Genomic DNA, 14,404 nt, shown 5'->3' with positions numbered 1-14,404 from the left:
TTTATGTTCAAGAAAGCTTGTGGATGCCTCACAGCTAATGGCGAAATTCCTACTATTTTGACTTCCTTTTGTGAGGGAAGTTAAAGGCTGAATCACCCTAAACAATTATGCTGGGCATGAGCTAGTGAATGCAATGGAGGTGAAGGAAAAAGCCTTCTTTGCTGCCTTCACTGCCACCTCATAGGATTTCATAAATGTCCTATATCATGGCTTCATAATGAACCCACTGCCAAATTCATTCAAGTTGTCTGAGTTCTTGTTTCATCCCCCTGAGTTCAATGGTGTACCAACAGTATGATCTCCCACAAGACCACAGAGGACATTGAGGGGTGGGGGGAACCTCATTGAGGCCTTCAGAGAGACAGAGATTCCAGTCCTATATCAGCTCATCTAATGAGGCACCTAATAAGGAACCTGTCCTATATTTTAAGATCTGCTAGGGCATGTATAGAGAGGGACAGAGGTATTGCATTTTATCCATTTGTTCTGAATCCCTTGCTCAATTCGGTGCTGAGTGAAAAGTATGCTTGTGAAGATTTTCTTTTTAATAAATACTTTATAACTTTTTATACTGGTAGTGGTTCTCTGTACCACATAGACCTCCACTGTCTTGAAGGAGTTATTTTAAAAGGGGCACCAGGGTGAAGGCAGGCAGTTGGCATGTGCCTATTCCTCAGGGGTGCACAAGGCAGTAAACTGTCTCCATGGTGACAGTGGGAACACAGAGGCAAGGCCTCAGAATTGGAAGGGAAGCTGGGAGTCTTGACCCCCCCAATGAGTAATTCCTATAAAGGTCAGATGGTGGCAGCAGGTTACCAGAGAGAAAGAAAAGTCTCTCCACCTGTTGTGAAAACCTTGTAGGGTAGGGTGAAACAGGCTCTGCAGGCCAGTCTTACAGGGAAACATCTCTTTCCTGCTAAGTGCAATCATCTCCCATGGCTGGATGTAAGCCATGAAAGGCAAGAGTTAAGAATGTTGATGGTGGCCCAGACATTTCCAAGCACTCTACCCACACAGTGGGATAACAAAAACAAAAATGGTGCCTGCACCCAAGTGTTTTTGTTCATAAAATACTGACAATAATTCATCCTGATGATATCACTCAATTGAGAGACTCTCTTGTGAGCAATGGAGAGAGGAGGACTGTGAGAAGTATGGAGCTTAAGCATAGGGACTGGAGCATCTGATTTGTAAGCGTGTTTACCCAAAGGTCATTCTTGCTGACTTCAAAGGGATTCATTCCCAAGTGTGTCCAGCAGTGCTACCTTGCTGTGGATCAGCCCTGAGGCAACCTGCATAAAAACAGGCTCACTGCTTTTGTACATCTCCCTCTTAAACCCTGCATGGAGGTTTCTGGAGGGTATGAGTTCACTGTTTTGAGCTCCAGAATACTGCAGTGATTCCCCACCATTACTCACAAGGCCTGTTCATAAATTAAAGTGAACTCTCATACAATCCAGGTACACTTGGTTGTTCTTTGTATGTGCACAGTCAACATGTATACAGATGAAGATTTGATTTAAACCCCATATTTATCCAAATATTGGTCCCTGGTTTCATTCATAAAGTGAACACTCCTTGGTTCTTTCTTACATACAGATATATGCACATACAATCAGGATATATGTGTGTTAACTGAAATGTCACCAGCTTGTTTTAAACTTTTAAACATCTTTTGTCCCCAAAAAGATGTTTAAAAACAGAGAAAAGTAGCAACTGGCATTGGGCTCAAATGGTGTGCAGTGCTCCCTTTTAGCTCTTGTTCTGGCCTTGGGTACAGGTCTGCTATTGGACACATCCTTTCTTCTGATCTGAGCAAGCAGCTGGGCTTTCTTTACTACAAACTATCAGCAAGACTGTCATTCATTCATTCATTCATTTAACATCCTGCCCTCCACACTGAAATGGGCTCAGAGTGGATTACAACATATGGGTTAAACAACCATGTTAAAACTCTAACATACAATAATTAAAAACACAGTTAACAGTGTTAAGATGGCATTATAAAACCATGTCAGCCTGGGTATGTTTCAGATGTTAATAGATCTGGTCTGATCTGTGGGTTTTTGAAATATCAAATGTTATAAGAATCAGAAAGTGCCTCAACCAAAAGCCTGGTGGAAGAGCTCCGTTTTACAGGCCCTGCAGGGCCCTGATCTCCATAGGGAGCTCATTTTACCTGGTCACCTAATCAAGGCTAGAAGGATGTCTTTTAGGCCCAGGATTACCAGTAGCTGATATTAAGGTAGGCTTCCCAACCCTCCCGCTCTGGCGGAAGTCCCCTGGGTTTGCAGCCTCATCTCCCGGTCTTCAAGAAGTGGGAAGCGGGGGGTGGGGGGTGGAGGGGGGGGGAGAACATACCTGTAGGCTTCATTATAGAGCTCCTGAGCCGTTTGTAAAATGTCTTCCCCTTTAAGGCTGGGCAGGGAGCAGGAAGGGCTTGGGAGAACAGCCCCGCCCTTTCTTTTGCTTTCACTTTCACAGCAAGAGTTCTCCGGAAGAAGATCTGGTAAGTGTGTGTGTGTGTGTGAGAGAGAGAGGGAGGGGGCAGGGGATTCCCTGGTTTGGAGGCCCTCCCCCCTTTTAGAAAGCGTGTGGGGGGGAGGGAAATGTCTACTGGGCATTCTATTATTCCCTATGGAGAACGATTCCCATAGGGAATAATAGGGAATTCATCCGTTGGTATTGGGGGCTCTGGGGGGGCTATTTTTTGAGGTAGAGGCACCAAATTTTTAGTATAACATCTAGTGCCTCTCCCCAAAATACCCCCCAAGTTTCAAAACGATTGGACCAGAGGGTCCAATTCTATGAGCCCCAAAAGATGGTGCCCCTATACTTCATTATTTCCTATGGAAGAAAGGAATTTTAAAAGGTGTGCTGCCCCTTTAAATGTGATGGCCAGAACTCCCTTGGAGTTCAATTATGCTTGTCACATCCTTGTTCTTGGCTCCACCCCCAATTTCTCCTGGTTCCACCCCCAAAGTCTCCTGGCTCCACCCCCAAAGTCCCCAGATTTTTCTTTAATTGGACTTGGCAACCCTAGCCTCTGGGTTGGAATGGGGGGGGGGGGTGGAGGCGGGCCAGGAGCGTGGCGAGCCGCGAGTCCGGGTCCTAGAGGGGCCCGGATTCGCGGCTCGCCATGCTCCTGGCCCGCCTCCACCCTCCCCTTCTCTGCTTTGGCTGCTCCTCCGAGATGGGCTCAGCCTGCGCCCATCTCGGAGGAGCAGCTGCGGGGAGGGAGGGGGCGGGAGCAGCGCGGCAGCATCGCCCGCTCTGGGATGGGGTGCCCGCCGTTTCCCCCCTCCCCCCGCTTCTGTTTTTTGTGGGAGCGGGGGAAGAGGGTGGAAAACCTGGCATCCCCCGCCAGAGCGGGAGGGTTGGGAAGGCTACCAGAGGCTGAGCGGAGCGCGCGCCGCTGCCGCGCCGCGCCCCCCCCCCCCCGGCAGCTGCTCCTCCGAGATGGGCCCAGCCTGAGCCCATCTCGGAGGAGCAGCCAAACCAGAGAAGGGGAGGGTGGAGGCAGGCCAGGAGCATGGCGAGCCGCGAATCCGGGCCCCTCTAGGACCCGGACTCGCGGCTCGCCACGCTCCTGGCCCGCCTCCACCCCCCCCATTCCAATGCAGAGGCGGAGCGCGCGACGCCGCCGCGACGCCCCCCCCCTGGCAGCTGCTCCTCCGAGATGGGCCCAGCCTGAGCCCATCTCGGAGGAGCAGTCACGGCAGCGCAGCGACGCTCCCCGGCGCCGTTTCCCCCCCTCCCCCAGCTCCACCCCAGTGTCTCCTGGCTCCACCCCCAAAGTCCCCAGATATTTTAAAAATGGGACTTGGCAACCCTATATTAAGGCCCTTCAGGGTACACAAGGAGAGAGGTGGTCCCTCAGGTATGTTGGTTGCTGGCCGCTCAGGGTCTTAAAAGTTAAAACCAACACCCTGAAATGGATCCAGAACTCTATCAGTAGTGAAATTAAGCTTCACTTCTGTGTCGTAGTAGCAAGAGAGACTTGTCAGCAGCAGGATTCTTTTTTGGATATAATAAATAAAGGACATGGCTGAAACTGGAGGGCAAGCAGCTTGGTACAACCCAATCTTGTCAGGTTTTAGAAGATACAAAGGTCTTGGGAGACCACCAAGGAAGGCAAAGGCAAACCACCTCTGCTTCTCACTTGCCTTGAAAGTTGCTTGCAGGGATTGCCTGAAGTTGGTTGCAACTTGATGGCGCCTTTGTAAGTATGGCTACTGTTAGCATGTCTGGAAAATGATTTTGTTAGTGGCGTTTTGTACTGAGTGACTACACATTTGCATTCTCAACCACAGTCCAACTTTGTTCTATCGCTTCAGACCAACATGGCTAGCTACCTGGAGCTAGGCTCACAAATAGTTTGCTCTCCTGTGCATGGCCCAGATTTTTGTGGCAGAAGCCATAATTCTGCTTGAGATGACTGCACCACTCCATCACTGTTCATGATGTGCAAGTACCATTTTGCCTGCAGTACCCAGTGCTGATTTCTGAACTGCTTTTATCACATGAAAGCAGCCACACAAAGCCCTTCTGCATGGTAAAAGAATCCCCACTGTGAATTATGGATAGTTTGGGATAGAATTTTAGTTAGTGACATCAATCACAATCATGATTTTATGTATACACCACTTTTCTTTTTTCCAGTTTATTGATATATACCACTTTCCATGTTAAAATTCCAGAAGAGAGACCTCCTTCAAGATTTTTTTTATTTAAACTGAATGAATAGGTCTGAAAGAGTGTCAAGAGTTTCAAAATTAAACTTGCCAAGGACTGCTGTGAAATCAAAACAATAAAGATTTTGTTTTATGCTCTGGCACAGTTGGACAGCAGGGGGCACTGTAGGAAAATAAGGGGGGGAGGAAGGCAAAAAAGTTTCATTTTACCAGCTGCTTTTCTTGAAAGTCCAAACCCTCTTGGTAGCTCCATGCTATGTTCCCATGTATTACAGCTGTTAGTTGTCTGCTACAATGAGCTCAGCATTATTTGTCACCCTATCAAGTGCTTCCCAGAGAGCCAGGAGCAGGAAGTGTTCCTATTTTAGACAAACATTCTTCTTTAGAGAAATGACTTTCCCAGAGGTGCTGCTGGCAAGGGGGAAGAAGATGATAAGTGGTGGTGGTTGTAATAATAATAATAATAGAAAATCTGGCCAAGCTGGGTCATATAACTGTCATTCCAACAGGGAAATGAAAACATGCAAGGGCCGGGCTAAGCTCAACAAAAGCACAAGACATTGTATTATGTAGCATTGCACTATCTTGCTCTCACCTTTAGCGTTTGCTATTAAAACCGGGTTACTTGTGTGGCTATAAATTCCAGGGGGGCTTGACAAATCAAGGCAGCACCCAGCAGTGTGCAATTCTTTTGAGTTCTCTAGAATTCTTCCTCAGGCTGGATTTTAAGAAGGGCAAGGGAGGAAAAATGTTTCATGCTGCAATCTTAAGGCCCTTTCTCTGCATCCTGTATATAATGCCAGGTAGGTTTTAAATGGATAGGTCTTGGATGGCAGCTGGTAGTATCCTTTCAAACTTCCTGGCTAGCAGTTGTAATTCTGAGTGATCTCTAGCCCTCACCTGGAGATTGGCAACAGTGGTTCCCCAGGAGGAACGACCTCTCCCTCAGAGGCCTGTAGTGATATTTTAGGAATATTCCACCAACCTGGAAAGGTACCACTAAAGACCTCTGGGCGAGTACTCCCCCAGCCTTGCTGTCTTCCCACCCACCCAAGTGAAGGAAATGTGGAAAGAAGACAAAATACCAGAAATGTGGGAATGGATTTTGAAAGTCATGCATTGGAGTGAAATGGACAAACTTACAAGAATCTTAAAAGAACAAGATCTAGAGAAGTTTAAAAACGAATGGAGAAAGTTCCAAAAATATATTGAAAAACAATGGAACGTTAAAGAACATTTGGTGATATTTGACAATGGTTAATTCATAAAGAAACTATATATGGATTGCAGTTTAAAAAAATAGGATTATTGGATTATAACTTTTTCGTTTCCTTGCCAATGATTAAGAAGAACTACCATGAAGATGGATTATAGCTATAACCTTTGGTGTTTTTTTGAAGAAAGATTCTTTAACAGATAGAGTTTATTACCTTATAACAAACTAAATTAAATAGTAATATGGAGATGTTTGTTAAGGGGGTCAGCTTCCCTTGAGGTGAGGAGGGGGAGTAAATGCCTTCACTTGGGTGGGAGAGAAGACAGCAAGAGTGGGGGCCACTCACCCAGAGGCCTTTAGTGGTAACTTTACAGGTTGGTGAGAAATTCCTGGGGATTCTGTGGTGGAGTTTGAGGAAGGCATAGGAGTTAGGGCTTCAGAGTGGGGTCTGCCAGACACAGGTTCTTGCTGTGGAAGCTGACTGGGTGATTTTGAACCAGTCACAGACTTATAGCCTACCCTGCCTCCCAGGGTTGTTCAAATCAAAGAGGAGAGAGAAGAATGATGTAAGCTGCTTTGGTCTCCCCCACACTGTGAAGAAAAACTGTCCTTTTCCTATGTAGAAGCTGCAGGGAGGGGGAAGGCGATGGAAACCTGTGAGGCTTCCCTGTATCCTTCTCAGTCAACCATCGTGGGGTGAGGCTGAGGGGAGGACAGAGAGGGAGTGAAAGATGGTAAAGGTGGGACAGCCATTCCCTCTGAGGTGGCGCCAGGCTCCCTGGCTTTTGCAGCAGCCTCTGGAAGCTGTGTGTGCTGGGAGGCTGTCTGTGTGGGCTGCTGATAGAGCCTTTTGTGAGGCTGCAGGAGCTCTGCAGCTGTTTCTGAGGTCGGTTGACAGAGAAAAGCTAAGAGATGTGGCTGTCTCTGAGTCAAGACTGCTTCTGGCAGTTTGTTCAACATTCCCGAGCCTGAGTAGGCGGGACAGGGAAGTCAGCCAATGGGATGCCAGAGACACTAACCAACAAGTGATGGGCCAATTGTTTGTTCTGGAAATATTAACTAATGGCCATCCTCAATTTGGCCATGGTGATAAGAGAATTATTACTATATAGATAAGCTTTCACGGGTATAACTGATCTCTAAACTGCAGAGATCAATTCCTCCAGGAGAAAATGGTTGCTTTGGAGGGTGGCCTCTATGGCATTATAGCTCACTAGGGTCTCTCCCAATCTCAGTTTCTCCATCACTGCGAATATAAAATCCCAGTGCACATTATCAAATGCTTTCTCAGCGTGTGCAAAAATTAATGCAACTTCTTTCTCAGGGTGTTTTTCATAGTATTCAGTGATGTCTATAACTGTTCTAATATTGTCTCTAATTTGTCTCCTGGGAAGAAATCCTGCTTGCTCTTCTTTAATAAAACTGTTCAAATGCTGTTTAAGGCGTTCTGCTAAAATTCTTGTATATATTTTGTAGTCATTGTTAAGCAATGAAATTGGTCTATAATTTTGTAGCGTCTCTGTCTTCTTTTGGAATCAAAGAAATTACTGCTTCTTTCCATGTATTGGGAATTTTCCTGTCTATTCTTATAACGTTCATCAGGTTCTGAAGTTTTGGTAATAACGTCTCCGCGAGGACTTTATAAAATTTTGCCATAAAGCCATCTGGACCAGGTGCTTTTCCTATCTTCATTGAATTAATCACCTCCTCAATTTCTCCTTTCTCAATTGGTTTATTCAACACCTTCTCCATATTTTCTAAGGAATTTACCTTGATTTTCTGTAGATACGCATCAATTTTTTGCTTATCTATGCTTTGACTTTTAAATAGTTTGGCATAGTATTTATAAAATTCCCTTTTAATTCCTTCATGATCAACAATGTCTTTTCCTCTTGACACAATTTTGTTAATTACTTTATTCTCCCTTCTTTTTTTCATTTTCCAAGCAAGATATTTTCTAGGTTTATTCACTCCTTCAAAAGATTTCTGTTGAAGTCTTTTAAAATTCCATTCCATTTCTTTATTCAGCAAATGTCTCAGTTGGCTTTGTAATACTGTTATCGCTCTTATAATTTTTTTTCCCCAGGTCGCTTTTTAAGCTCCTTCTTTTTTCCAATTTCTTTCTGAATATCCATCATTTGCTTATTTTTGGCTCTTTTTTCTTTATTGTTCAATGTAATTAAAACGCCCCTCATTACTGCTTTATAGGCATCCCACACAATTTGAAATTGAATGTCCTCCTTTTCATTTATTTGGAAGAAGCATTTAGTTTCCTATTCCAGAGACACCACTATCTCCTGTTTCTGTAGCAAGTCTTCATTTATCCGCCACCTTGGAGTCCTTTTCCCTGACTTTGCAGACCACATTATTGGATTGTGATCTGCCCTTATTTTAGGAAGTATCTCTATTTTTTTTCGTTAATAGTCCAAGATCTTTTGTAGTCCATATCATGTCAATTCTAGAGAAAGAATTATGCCTTGCCGAAAAATAAGTATAGTCACGTTCTTGGGGTTTAACTGCCTCCAAATATCTTCTAGACTTTCTTGTTTCACCAATTCAAAGAATGACTGGTAATTTTCCTTTATTATCTTTTTTTCCCGATCTGTCCAAAATATTTTTAACTGTTCCATTAAAGTCTCCTGTTATCATAATTTGCTCATACACCACTTGGTCTAGTTGTTGCAAGATATCTTTAAAAAAGAGTCTTTTGCTCCATTTGGGGCATATATTCCCAACAACAAAGTTCTTTTGTAGTTCAGAGTCACTTCTACTGCAATATATCTACCATTATCATCTTTAAAAATTAATTTTGGATCTAATTCTTGTCTGATGTAAAAAACTACATCTCTTTTTTTCTCCTTGGCCAATGAGCAAAATTCCATGCCAAGTTGTTTGTTCCATAAAAAATTATAATCCATTTGTTTGATATGTACTTCTTGCAGGCAAATTATGTTACATTTTTGTTTCCCAATCCAGTGAAAGGTTGTCCTTTTTTGTGGTGAATTAAGTCCATTTACATGCCAAGATATTAATTTGTAATCCATAATGGTTTTTATTCTTGATCTGTTCCCCCAAAGTCCTTATGCCCCCCCCCCCAAACTTTGTCATTTCCTGAATGTTTGTGATGGTAAATCTCCGCTCTTTAAATTCAAAACTTAAGCCCTCTGGGAGTTCCCATCTGTATCTCATTTCTTTTTCTCTCAACTTTTCTGTCAACTTTTTATAAAGCCTCCTATTGTTGATGACTTTCCTTGGCAATTCTTTAATGATTCTTACTCTACTGCCATCCACTTCCAGTGTGCTCTCAAATTGTTTACTCAGAATCTTTCCCACCATATCTCTTGTCACAAATCTCACCACCACATCTCTTGGTAGCTTCTTTTGGCGTATTCCGAATTTACCCTGTAGATATAGTCATAGAAATGGTTAGTTTCATCTGGGTCTTCTTCTAGAAATCTAGCAATAATTTTTATTATATACGGTATGTCCTTAAGTCAGTCTCAGTAGATTCAGGCACCCCTCTTAACCGTGTCTGATTTTCCATTAATTTACAGTCTAGTAGTAATGCTTTCTCCTGCATTTTTTGAATAGTGGAATCCACTGTGTCCATTCTTATAACTTGGTCTTTCACCTTTTCTTCCACTTCTTGAACCTTCTTTAACGCTGCTTGAGAATCTTTTCTGACATCTTCAATGTCTTTTTAAATTTCTTTTTAAATTTCTTCTGCAGTGGACTCAATGTCTTTTTTTTAGTTCTTTCTTTATTTCTATTTTTGATTCCTTTATTATCTTTGCCAATCTTGCCTCCATAGCATCCATTGCATCTTGCCATTTGGCCATTTTTTCTTCTTCAAGTGACTCAGCCCTCGTTCATATCTGCTTTGTTGCTGGTTTTTACACAGACATCACTGTTTGCCCTTTGCTTAAATAGGCTCTAAAGTTGACCTCTCAGATTCAAATTTCAAGTACTCAGTCTTATAGATTGGACCATGCCCTTTTATATAAGCCCAAAATCACCATTCTCTGATGCTCCTAAGTCCAGATATTAATTTTTTAAAAAAAAAATCCTTCAAAATGGTGTCCGCGGGTTTTCTGTCCTTTAAAAAAGTTTTTCCCTTTTTTCTCCAAAACTGCACCAAAGTTGATTCTAAACATATAATCCAATAGATTTCACCTTTTAATAACAACATCAGCTGGCTCCACTATTTTTCAATGTCCCATTTTCTTTTAATTAATTTTTAAAATGTTGACCTTCTTATAATGGCCGCTAGTACTTCTCTATGATTTGAGGTCCTAGAGAGGGTTGGGAGGCTTGTTATTTTCCCTTCTCTTAATGGCTCCTTCCTTCCTTTCTTGCCACGAAGTCTCATTTTCAGTGGTTAAGAAGTCTCGCATTATTTCTGTGACGACATTTCCTATGTTGTATTCACTAAGTCAGCAGTTCTCCTCGGAGGGGGTTGTCTGCTCCCGACCACAGGTATTCAAAACAATATTTGTTTTTCCTCTTATAATCTTATTCCTCCAATATCACCAGTCCCAATTTTTATCTCTCCTTTAACTTCCTTAATTTAAGATGGTATATTTGGATCCAGACCTTTGTTTTTATTTTAAATTAGTCTTATATTAGTCCCGGAATGATAGATATAGTTCTTTTACCTTCAATGCCAATATCCTTCTGCGCACTGCTCTTTTAAAAAATAGATGTTAATCAGTCCCAAAGAAGCTTTGAATCTTGATGAATTTAAGTCAACTTAATGACCTTAGAGATCCTCTGTAGATGATTGAATGCAGTCCTTCTCGGGGGACTCTTCAAAGCCAAAAAGGAACTCCACTGGAGTCCCTTGTCACCCAAAGTAAATCCCCTCAGAACTTGATATGCATATCTTGGCCTTCTCCCTGCCTGGAAGAAGTAGGCAGCAGGTGTTGAGATCACCTTCTCTGCCCAGAACAGAGGTTCTAGTTTGCTCCTCGGCTGAGAAGCAGCTCAATCCGCCATGACCAAAACCCGGAAGTGGTGTTGGCCTTTTTTATTGCAATTGCACACTGTCTTGACATTTTCAGTGAGTTAACTACCACGACCCCAAGATCTCTCTCTTGGTCAGTCTCCGCCAGTTCACACCCCATCAACTTGTATTTGAAGCTGGGATTTTTGGCCCCAATGTGCATTACTTTCCCCTTGGTCACATTGAACCTCATCTGCCACATTGATGCCCACTCACCCAGTCTCAACAGATCCCTTTGGAGTGCCTCACAATCCTCTCTGGTTCTCACCATCCTGAACAATTTAGTGTCATCTGCAAACTTAGCCATTTCACTGCTTACTCTCAACTCTGAATCATTCATTCATTCATTCATTCATTCATTCATTCATTCATTTATTTATATTTAGACTTATATCCCGCCCTTCCCACCAAAGTGGCTCAGGGCGGCTTACAACATTTTAATTCACATAAATTCAGCTTAAAAACATTTACATAACAAAGTTAAAACCATAATTAATAAGACATAAAAATAAGAATAAAGAGCAGCGGTCCATAAATGCATTTTTAGTTCCATCCAGAAGATATTCTCATTGTCAGTTAGTTGTTATAGGCCTGCTGGAAGAGGGCTGTCTTACAGGCCCTGCGGAACTGCCCTAGGTCCCGCAGGGCCCGCACCTCTTCCGGCAGCTGGTTCCACCAGTAAGGCGCCGTTACCGAGAAGGTCCGATCCCTGGTGGATTTCAGGCGGGCCTCCTTTGGCCCGGGGATTACTAACAGGTTTTGTGAACCCGATCGTAGTACACTCTGGGGAACGTGTGGGGAGAGACGGTCCCTAAGGTAGGCAGGTCCTAGGCCATATAGGGCTTTAAAGGTAATGACCAACACCTTGTACTGGACTCGGAATGTTATTGGCAGCCAGTGCAGATCCCGAAGCCCCGACCGAATGTGCTCCCATCTTGGGAGCCCTAATAGCAGCCGGGCAGCGGCATTCTGCACCAACTGCAATTTCCGGGTCCGACACAAGGGTAGCCCCATGTAGAGGGCATTACAGTAGTCCAACCTCGAGGTGACCGTAGCATGAATCACTGTTGTTAGGTCGTCGCGTTCCAGGAAGGGGGCAGCTGCTTCGCCCGCCTAAGATAAAAGAATGCGGACTTGGCAGTGGCTGCTATCTGAGCCTCCATTGTCAGTGAAGGCTCCAATAGTACCCCCAAACTTTTGACCCTGCTCGCCGCTATCAATGGCGCGCCGTCAAAAACTGGCAGGGGGATTTCCCTTCCCGGGCCACAACGACCCAAGCAAAGGACCTCTGTCTTCACCGGATTCAGCTTCAGCCCGCTCAGCCTAAGCCACCTAGCCACTGCCGGTCCAGATTTTCTGGGACGCAGGCAGGCCGGCCGTCCATGAGCAGATAGAGCTGGGTGTCATCAGCATACTGATGACAACCCAGCCCATACCTTCGGGCAATCTGGGCAAGGGGGCACATATAGATGTTAAATAACATCGGGGAAAGTACCGCCCCTTGAGGCACTCCGCAATCAAGCTTGTGTCTCTGGGACAGCTCTTCCCCAATCGCCACCCTTTGTCCCCGACCATCAAGGAAAGAGGAAAGCCATTGCAAGGCCAGCCCCTGAATCCCCGCGTCGGCAAGGCGGCACGCCAGAAGCCGATGGTCGACCGTATCGAACGCTGCCGATAGGTCTAACAACATCAGCACCACCGAGCCGCCTTGATCCAGATGCCGCTGAAGGTCATCCACCAGGGCGACCAGCACCGTCTCCGTCCCATGGCCCGGGCGGAAGCCAGACTGGCAGGAGTCAAGGACAGAAGCATCCTCCGGGAAACTCTGTAGCTGCAACGCCACTGCCCTCTCAATAAGTTTACCCAAAAAGGGCAAATTCGAGACCGGCCGATAGTGTGCCAATTCGGCCGGATCTAACGTTGTTTTTTTCAAGAGGGGGCGGACCACCGCCTCTTTAAGCGCTGATGGAAAATGCCCCTCCAATAGGGATCTATTTATGATATCCCGTATAGGATATCTTAGCTCCCTCTGGCAGGTCTTAATAAGCCAGGAGGGGCACGGGTCCAATTTACAAGTTGTTGGGCGTGCAGATAGGAGGATCCTGTCAACTTCTTCCAGGCTGAGCGCACCGAAGCCGTCCAGAACACGATCCGAAGACAGGCACGGAGCCTCAGGTTCGCTAGCTGCATCTAATATGGCAGGGAAGTCGGAACGGAGCGATGCGATTTTATCCGCAAAAAAGTTCGCAAAAGCCTCACAGCCAATTTCCAATTCATTAAAATTTGGTCTGCCCTGTGGCAGTGTTGTAAGAGTCCAAATTGTATTGAACAGTTGTGCCGGGCGCGAAGTTGCGGACGCAATCTCCGCCGCAAAGTATGTTTTCTTTGCGGCCTTGACTGCCATCTCATAGGACTTCATAAACTCTCTATAAGATGTTCGAATCGCTTCGTCTCGAGTACGCCGCCATTGCCTCTCTAGTCGTCTGAGTCTCCGTTTAAAATGCCGCAACTCCTGGTTATACCAAGGTGTCGGCCTTGAGCGAGGGCGCAGAGGACGTCTAGGTGCGATCTCATCGATGGCCCTGGCGAGCCTATCATTCCAAGACTCCACCAGGTCATCGAGGGAATCGCCAGGGGGCCAGGGATCCCGCAGAGCCGTCAGGAACCGTTCTGGGTCCATCAGGCTCCGCGGGCGAGCTAAAATAAGCTCGCCGCCCAAACGGGCTTGGGGTGGGACGTCCACACGAGCCTTGAGGGCATAGTGATCCGACCATGGCACCGCTATAGAAGCAAGATCGTTCACTAAAACTCCCGTCGCGAAGATCAAGTCTAACATGTGACCCGCCTGGTGAGTGGGTGTCGTAACTACTTGGGAGAGTCCCAGTGTCGCCATGGAAGACACTAGGTCCATCGCCTGATTGGAGGTCACGTAATCGGCATGAACATTGAAGTCACCCAGGATCAAAAGCCTCGGGTGCTCCAATGCCCATCCTGCTGCGGCCTCCATCAGGGATAGTAAGGCGCTGGCCGGTGCGTTAGGCGGTCGGTACACCAGCCAGATCGCCAACCCCTCCCCAACATCCCACGCCAGACCGGCACATTCAATGCCCTTGATCTCCGGGGCCGGGAGGGCCCGGAAGGAGTAAGCGTCTCGAATGAACAGAGCCACCCCTCCCCCCCGCCCGCTAGTCTGCGACTGGTGAAAGACCGAGTATCCCGGGGGCGCCATCTGGGAGAGAGCTACAGTCTCCCCATCGCGCACCCAGGTCTCGGTCACGCATGCCAGGTCCATGTCCTGCTCAAGCAGGAATTCCAGAAGGATAGAGGTCTTATTGTTGATGGACCTGGCATTACATAACACCCCTAACAACATAATATGAACAAGTTAAAGAGCATGGGACCCAGTACTGAGCCCTGTTGCACCCCACTGCTTACTTTCTTCCACTGAGAAGACTGCCCATTTATACTCACTCTCTGTTTCCTATTAATTAG

The sequence above is a fragment of the Heteronotia binoei genome, chromosome 5, assembly GCF_032191835.1.
Source record: "Heteronotia binoei isolate CCM8104 ecotype False Entrance Well chromosome 5, APGP_CSIRO_Hbin_v1, whole genome shotgun sequence".
Classification (NCBI taxonomy): domain Eukaryota; kingdom Metazoa; phylum Chordata; class Lepidosauria; order Squamata; family Gekkonidae; genus Heteronotia; species Heteronotia binoei.
The sequence above is the reverse complement of the archived record's forward strand: the minus strand, read 5'-3'. Positions refer to the sequence as shown.